Source organism: Triticum dicoccoides, chromosome 3B (genome assembly GCF_002162155.2).
Source record: "Triticum dicoccoides isolate Atlit2015 ecotype Zavitan chromosome 3B, WEW_v2.0, whole genome shotgun sequence".
In the NCBI taxonomy this organism is placed as follows: Eukaryota; Viridiplantae; Streptophyta; class Magnoliopsida; order Poales; family Poaceae; genus Triticum; species Triticum dicoccoides.
The window spans coordinates 248,942,720-248,948,623 of NC_041385.1; positions in this window are offsets into that span (position 1 = coordinate 248,942,720).

The following is a 5,904-nucleotide window of genomic DNA, read 5'->3' on the forward strand; positions in this document are numbered from 1 at the left end:
TGTGCAAAAGTTCAAGGTGATGCTCAATGACCTCAAGGAGTCGTTTCGGACGAAACGTGAGGAAGCCAAAGGCTCAAGAGAGCGCATGAAAGCACTCGTTGACAAATGCGTTCAAGCCTACAATGAAGCTGAAAAGCGCAAGGCACTTGGCCTCCCTGGTATTGACCTGTCACAGCCCCAGATCAGCCCTTGTTTGTTTTTGCTTTAGCATCCATGCAACATGTTTAAATTTTATGAAACTTGAAATGGGGATGACAAACCCTAGCACTAAATAAAATGCAATTAGGATCAAAATAAAAATATTTTCAATAAACCCAGAATGCCCTTTAGAAAAGTTCATTATTTTTGTTTAAGGTGAAAACCCCTGCCATCAATGATGCACATATTTCTAGGCCATTCTGGATTTTTGAATTAAATTCTATTGTATTTGACCTTGGGCATTTAAATACTATAAATAATTTAAATGTTCAAATAAATGTTGGAAATTGTTAAGGGTCACTGAAATAATTCAGAAAGCACCCACAATTGTTTCCAGGATTTTATAAAATGATTTGGTATTTTAAATCAAATCAAAAACAAAATAACAGAAATAGAAAAGAAATAAAAGAGAGAGAGAGAAGGAAGTTACCTGGCGCCACTTACCTGGCCCAGCACGGCCCAGCCCATCTCCACTCCCCCTGTCGTCTTCCTCCTCGCCAGAAGGACCGAGGCGTGGCGCGCGCCCGAGAGGCCTCGGCCACCTCCTGCTTCCCCTGGCCACCTCCTGCTTCCTCTCGTCGCCCTGGACCCCGTCCGCGACGCCACGCGCCCTCCCCAGCCTCGCACTCTCCCCGTGCCTTCTCCCCCCCTTCTCTGGCTCCCTCTCTCTTCCACCGAGCGGAGCCCCGTCGCCACCGACGCCGTTCGCCGCGGCCACAACCACCGCCTCGTCTCCCCACGCCTCCCAAAGCTCTGCCTCGACCTACTCTTCCTCCCCACCGCTCCAAGCAACACCAGGAGCCCTGCAGTGACGCCATTGCCGCCATCTTCACCGACGGGCATTGAAGATCGCCGGCCCGATTCGCCGTCTCCGTCGCCTCCCCGAGCACGCCGACCCTCTCTTCGAACTCACCGTGAGCCCCTGAGCATTCCCCCTCTGCCCCCTGCTTGCTCCCGCCCTCTAGTCGTAGCCCCGAGGTCACCCGAGGCCGCCGTCCGCCATGGCCGGCGAGCCCGCGTTCCCGAGCCTCTCCTGCTCGCACCAGGGGCACTGACACGCTCCTGGCGCCTCCAGGAGGATGCCTCTCCACTCCGTTTGCTCGCTCGAGCGCTGCAGCCGCGTCCCTGCCCCAGCCCGAACTCCGGCCACCGTGGGAGTGCTCGCCGCCGTCGTCTCCGGCCACCCCGCGGCCCCTCATGCAGCCAGCTAGGTGCGGCCGTGTACGGGCTACCTTCTGGTGGCCTTCGCGCGTCCAGCCGCCGCCCGTAGCGCAACCCCGGTGAACATCCGCCGCGTTTCGGGTCGCCGCCGGCCGAACTCCGGTGGCTAGTGACGTGGCGCTGTCATTAGCCACTAATGACGCACTAACCGACCCCCTAGGTCACTGACTGTGGGCCCCACCCCTGGTCAAACCCCAGTCAGCGCTGGGTTTGACCGGGATTAGGTCCTGTGTCACTGACGTGTGGCCCCCACACGTCAGGTTTGACCCGAGCCAGCCCAGTTGACCCTGCTGACGTCACAGTGACGTGGTGCTGACGCCATAATTCATTTCTGGATTTATTATTATTCAGGAAATTTCAGAAAATGCCCTAAACTTCAATAAATCATAGAAAATTAACCGTAACTCCAAATTAAATAATTTATATATGAAAAATTATCAGAAAAATTCAAGGAATCCATCTGTACCATTTTCATGCATGTTTGAACAATGTTTGTCCTCTGTTTTGGACAAAACAAATTAAGGGCATTTAAATAATCATATATGGAGTTTGAATTTGAATCTTGTATTCAAACCAACTTCATTTAAATCATAGCTAGTTGCATTAGCTCAAATCACATCATATTGCCATGTCACATTCATGCATCATATTGTCGCATTGCATTGATTGTGTTCTTCCTTGTTTGCCGGTAATTGTCCCCTCTCGATAGACGTGTACCGGTGATGTGATCGATGACACCAATGAAGAACTATGTTATCTTCAGAAGTGCCAGGCAAGCAAAACACCCTTGTTCATTCCGATATAATCCCACTCTCTCGCTCCTGCTCTCTTTTACTGCATTAGGACAACAACGATTCATCTGTTACTTGCTGCGGTAGCTGAACCCCTTTATCCTCTGCATGACCTGTCATTGCCACAGTAAATAGATGAAACCCACTAGCATGAGTAGGAGTTGTTTGAGCCCTGTTGTGCCTACTCATTCTTGCTTGTTTGTCATGCCTGCTACTGCTTAGAGTTGAGTCAGGTCTGATTCATCGGGGATGAATCAGAGGTGTGTGAACATGTCCTACTGTGTGAGCTAAGTGTGTGAATACGATTTGGTAAAGGTAGCGGTGAGAGGCCATGTAGGAGTACATGGTGGGTTGTCTCATTGCAGCCGTCCTCAGGAACTGAGTTCTGTGTTTGTGATCCATGATTCAGCTACTACCATACATTGGGCCCTGAAATATGACCCCGCTCGACTTCTTATTCACCCAAGTCCTCTGTCCAGGAGTTGCAAGTAGTTTCTGGTGTTTGTAGTATGCTGGAGGCCGTGCACAGCGCTGACCGGAGGGGTGGGCTGTGATGCGGTAGGCACGTGGCCGGGTATACCGGGCGCCCGTTTGGTGTCAAGGAACCCTGTTCACATCGTTTGGGGCTGTGAGCGAAACTCCGGCCGGATCTCCTCATGGATGGAACCCGAATAGGCGATAAACCTGGACTAGAGACTTGAGTGTTTAGGTAGGTCGTGGTCTACACCCACATCGGCTTTCGCTTGAAGTCTGCCGAGCACATGTCGTGTGCAGACGCTAAGTGGTGGAAACATGTATGAAGAAGTACACCCCTGCAGGGTTAATATCATCTATTCGAATAGCCGTGTCCGCGGTAAAGGACTTCTGGGTTGCTTATATCAGTTCATAGACAAGTGAAAGTGGATACTCTAAAATACGCAAGATAAGCGTGAGTGCTATGGATGGCGTTCTCGTAGGGAGACGGGAGCGGATCCATAGGGGTGTATTGATATGGTGAATATGTGGACTCGTGTGCGCCACCTCAAAAGAGTTACATTGCAGTCGTAGTTCAGGATAGCCACCGAGTCAAAGCTGGCTTGCTGCAGTTAAACCCCACCATCCCCTTTGTTGATAATGATGCATATGTAGTTAGTTCTGATGTAAGTCTTGTTGGGTACATTTGTACTCACGTTTGCCTATTTTATGTTTTTGCAGAGAGACTTCGGTCTCACTAGTAGTTTCGCGTGGACTTCGATGTTTAGCTTGTTACCTCAGCTACGATCTTGTGCCCCGGCAGGATCTGGTAGATAGTCAGGCTTCTCAGCCTTTTTCAGTTATAGATGTCTGTACCCAGACATGATAGCTTCCGCTTGTGCTTTGATTTGTATGCTCTGATTGTTGGGTCATGAGACCCATGTTTGTAATATCTCGCTCCTCGGAGCCTATTGAATAAATTACTTGAGTCGTAGAGTCATGTTGTGATGCCATGTTGTATTTGCACATATCGAGCATATTGTGTGTATGTTATTGAAATGCTTGGTATGTGTGGGATCTGACCATCTAGTTGTTTATCTTTAGTAGCCTCTCTTACGGGGAAATGTCTCCTAGTGTTCCACCGAGCCATGGTAGCTTGCTACTGCTCCGGAACACTTAGGCTGGCCGGCATGTGTCCTTCTTCGTTCCTGTGTCTGTCCCTTCGGGGAAATGTCACGCGATGAATACCGGAGTCCTGTTAGCCCGCTACAGCCCGGTTCACCGGAGTCCTGCTAGCCCAGTGCTACAGCCTGGATTCACTCGCTGATGACCGACACGTTCGATGCTGGGTCATGGATGCTTGTCCCTGTAAGTCTGTGCCACTTTGGGTTTACGACTAGCCATGTCAGCCCGGGCTCCTTATCATATGGATGCTAGCGACACTGTCATATACGTGTGCCAAAAGGCGCAAACGGTCCCGGGCAAAGGTAAGGCGACACCCGTGGGAATACCGTGCGTGAGGCCGCAAAGTGATATGAGGTGTTACATGCTAGATCGATGTGGCATTGAGTCGGGGTCCTGACAGCGTTGGTATCAGAGCCTGACTGCCTGTAGGATTACCAAGCCAAACTGGTCGAAGTTGAGTCTAGAAATTCTCTAGTTATATAAGGGAATTGATTGTGGGATGGAACATAAGGCTCTTTTTACTCCTTATACCTCATGGCCTTCTGATCTGAGTCATCATCTTCTCTTCTACGGGGATTAAGAACTAGGCTTTCTCTTCCTTCTATCAGGATCACGTGTTACTAATCCGTAGACTTATAAGATTGTTGGATTTAAGTCTCAGTTCAGTTCCTACTACCTCCGTATGTTAATTGTTGATCTCGGAACCTTGATATTGTGCTTCTGAGTGGTTATGCCACCATTTTGTAGTATGTCTCAAATCTTTTCTGAGCATTTACAGCTGTTATGCTATCCGAGTCCTCCCAGGTTTCTAAATAGTCTGATGCATTTGCAAAATCCTTTCCCTCTGGTTTCGATGTTCCTTTATGCCAGCTCAATCACACTAATTGTTGAGTTGAGGTATTCTATTGCCTTGACATTTATGTTGGAATAATTATTATGACCCTAGGTGTTTTAGGGAGTCACCTAGTAATCTAGCAACGTTTTGTGTTCCCAGTGTGAGGATTCTGGCCATCATTCTCGAAAGCATCTCGTGGTGCTACTTAGGAGTAGGTATTCTATTCCTGGGTTCTTGAACCCGAGATTCACTCTACTTACTTCATGTTGATATTGTTTGCTAGTTCCTTTAGGTTATTAGTAACCTTTGCGATAGTCCTCGAGGTTCGTGGTACATCCTTCTTCCAATTACCATGAACCATTCTTGGCAGGAGTTCTTCTGAACCAAAAGATGACAACAAGAGTGCTCTCGATGAGTTCTCCATGCTATGTTGTGACTCTGTCAGTTCTACCTTTCTGCATGGGTTATCCGGAAGAAATATGTTGAACCTGATTCGACATACTAATCTATGCATCCACAACTCAAAAGTTATATGTTCCTTGAGTTGTCCCTCTTTAGTTGTCTACTGACCTTCGTCTATCAATTGATAGTCAAGAGTATGCATGCGTTCGTTTATCGATGCCTATTACTCTTGTGGTCCGTCAAGCCATTCTATCGCAGAATGACTAGGAGAAACAAACTCCAGTACCTCTTCCATATCCAGGATTGGGTCAAAGAAGTTGTGCTCCGCAGAACAAATTGCTAATCCAGCTTTTGCTCTGTTCTACCTTGGAGTATTACCATCTTTTATATCGGGATTGTTATAGGAATTGCACACCATCCTATGAACTCTTGGTACAGTGATACTTCTCGCCATCATTACTCATTCCTCGGTTCCGTGTGGTTATAACCGGAATGTCGACAAGTGAATCATGATGCTTGGTAGTTAAATGGACAATAACCTCATTCTTAACGTGTTGGTTCTTGAATCATCATTCTAAGATTGATCGTGCTATCTTGTTCATCTTCCTGGTGCACATTTCGATTGATGAGTTAGGATTTTGTCAAGCCCTCGCTCATTTGATTATATCGTCTTGCCCTGAAAAGCAAGATTGTTCTCGAGCTTAGTAACATATCGGTGGTTCGTGATTTTCCGAATATCTTCTCGAAAGTATCACCAGGTTGTCACCTGACTGTTATGTTGAGCTCGTGATCAAGTTGGTTTATTCTGTAAACCATCCT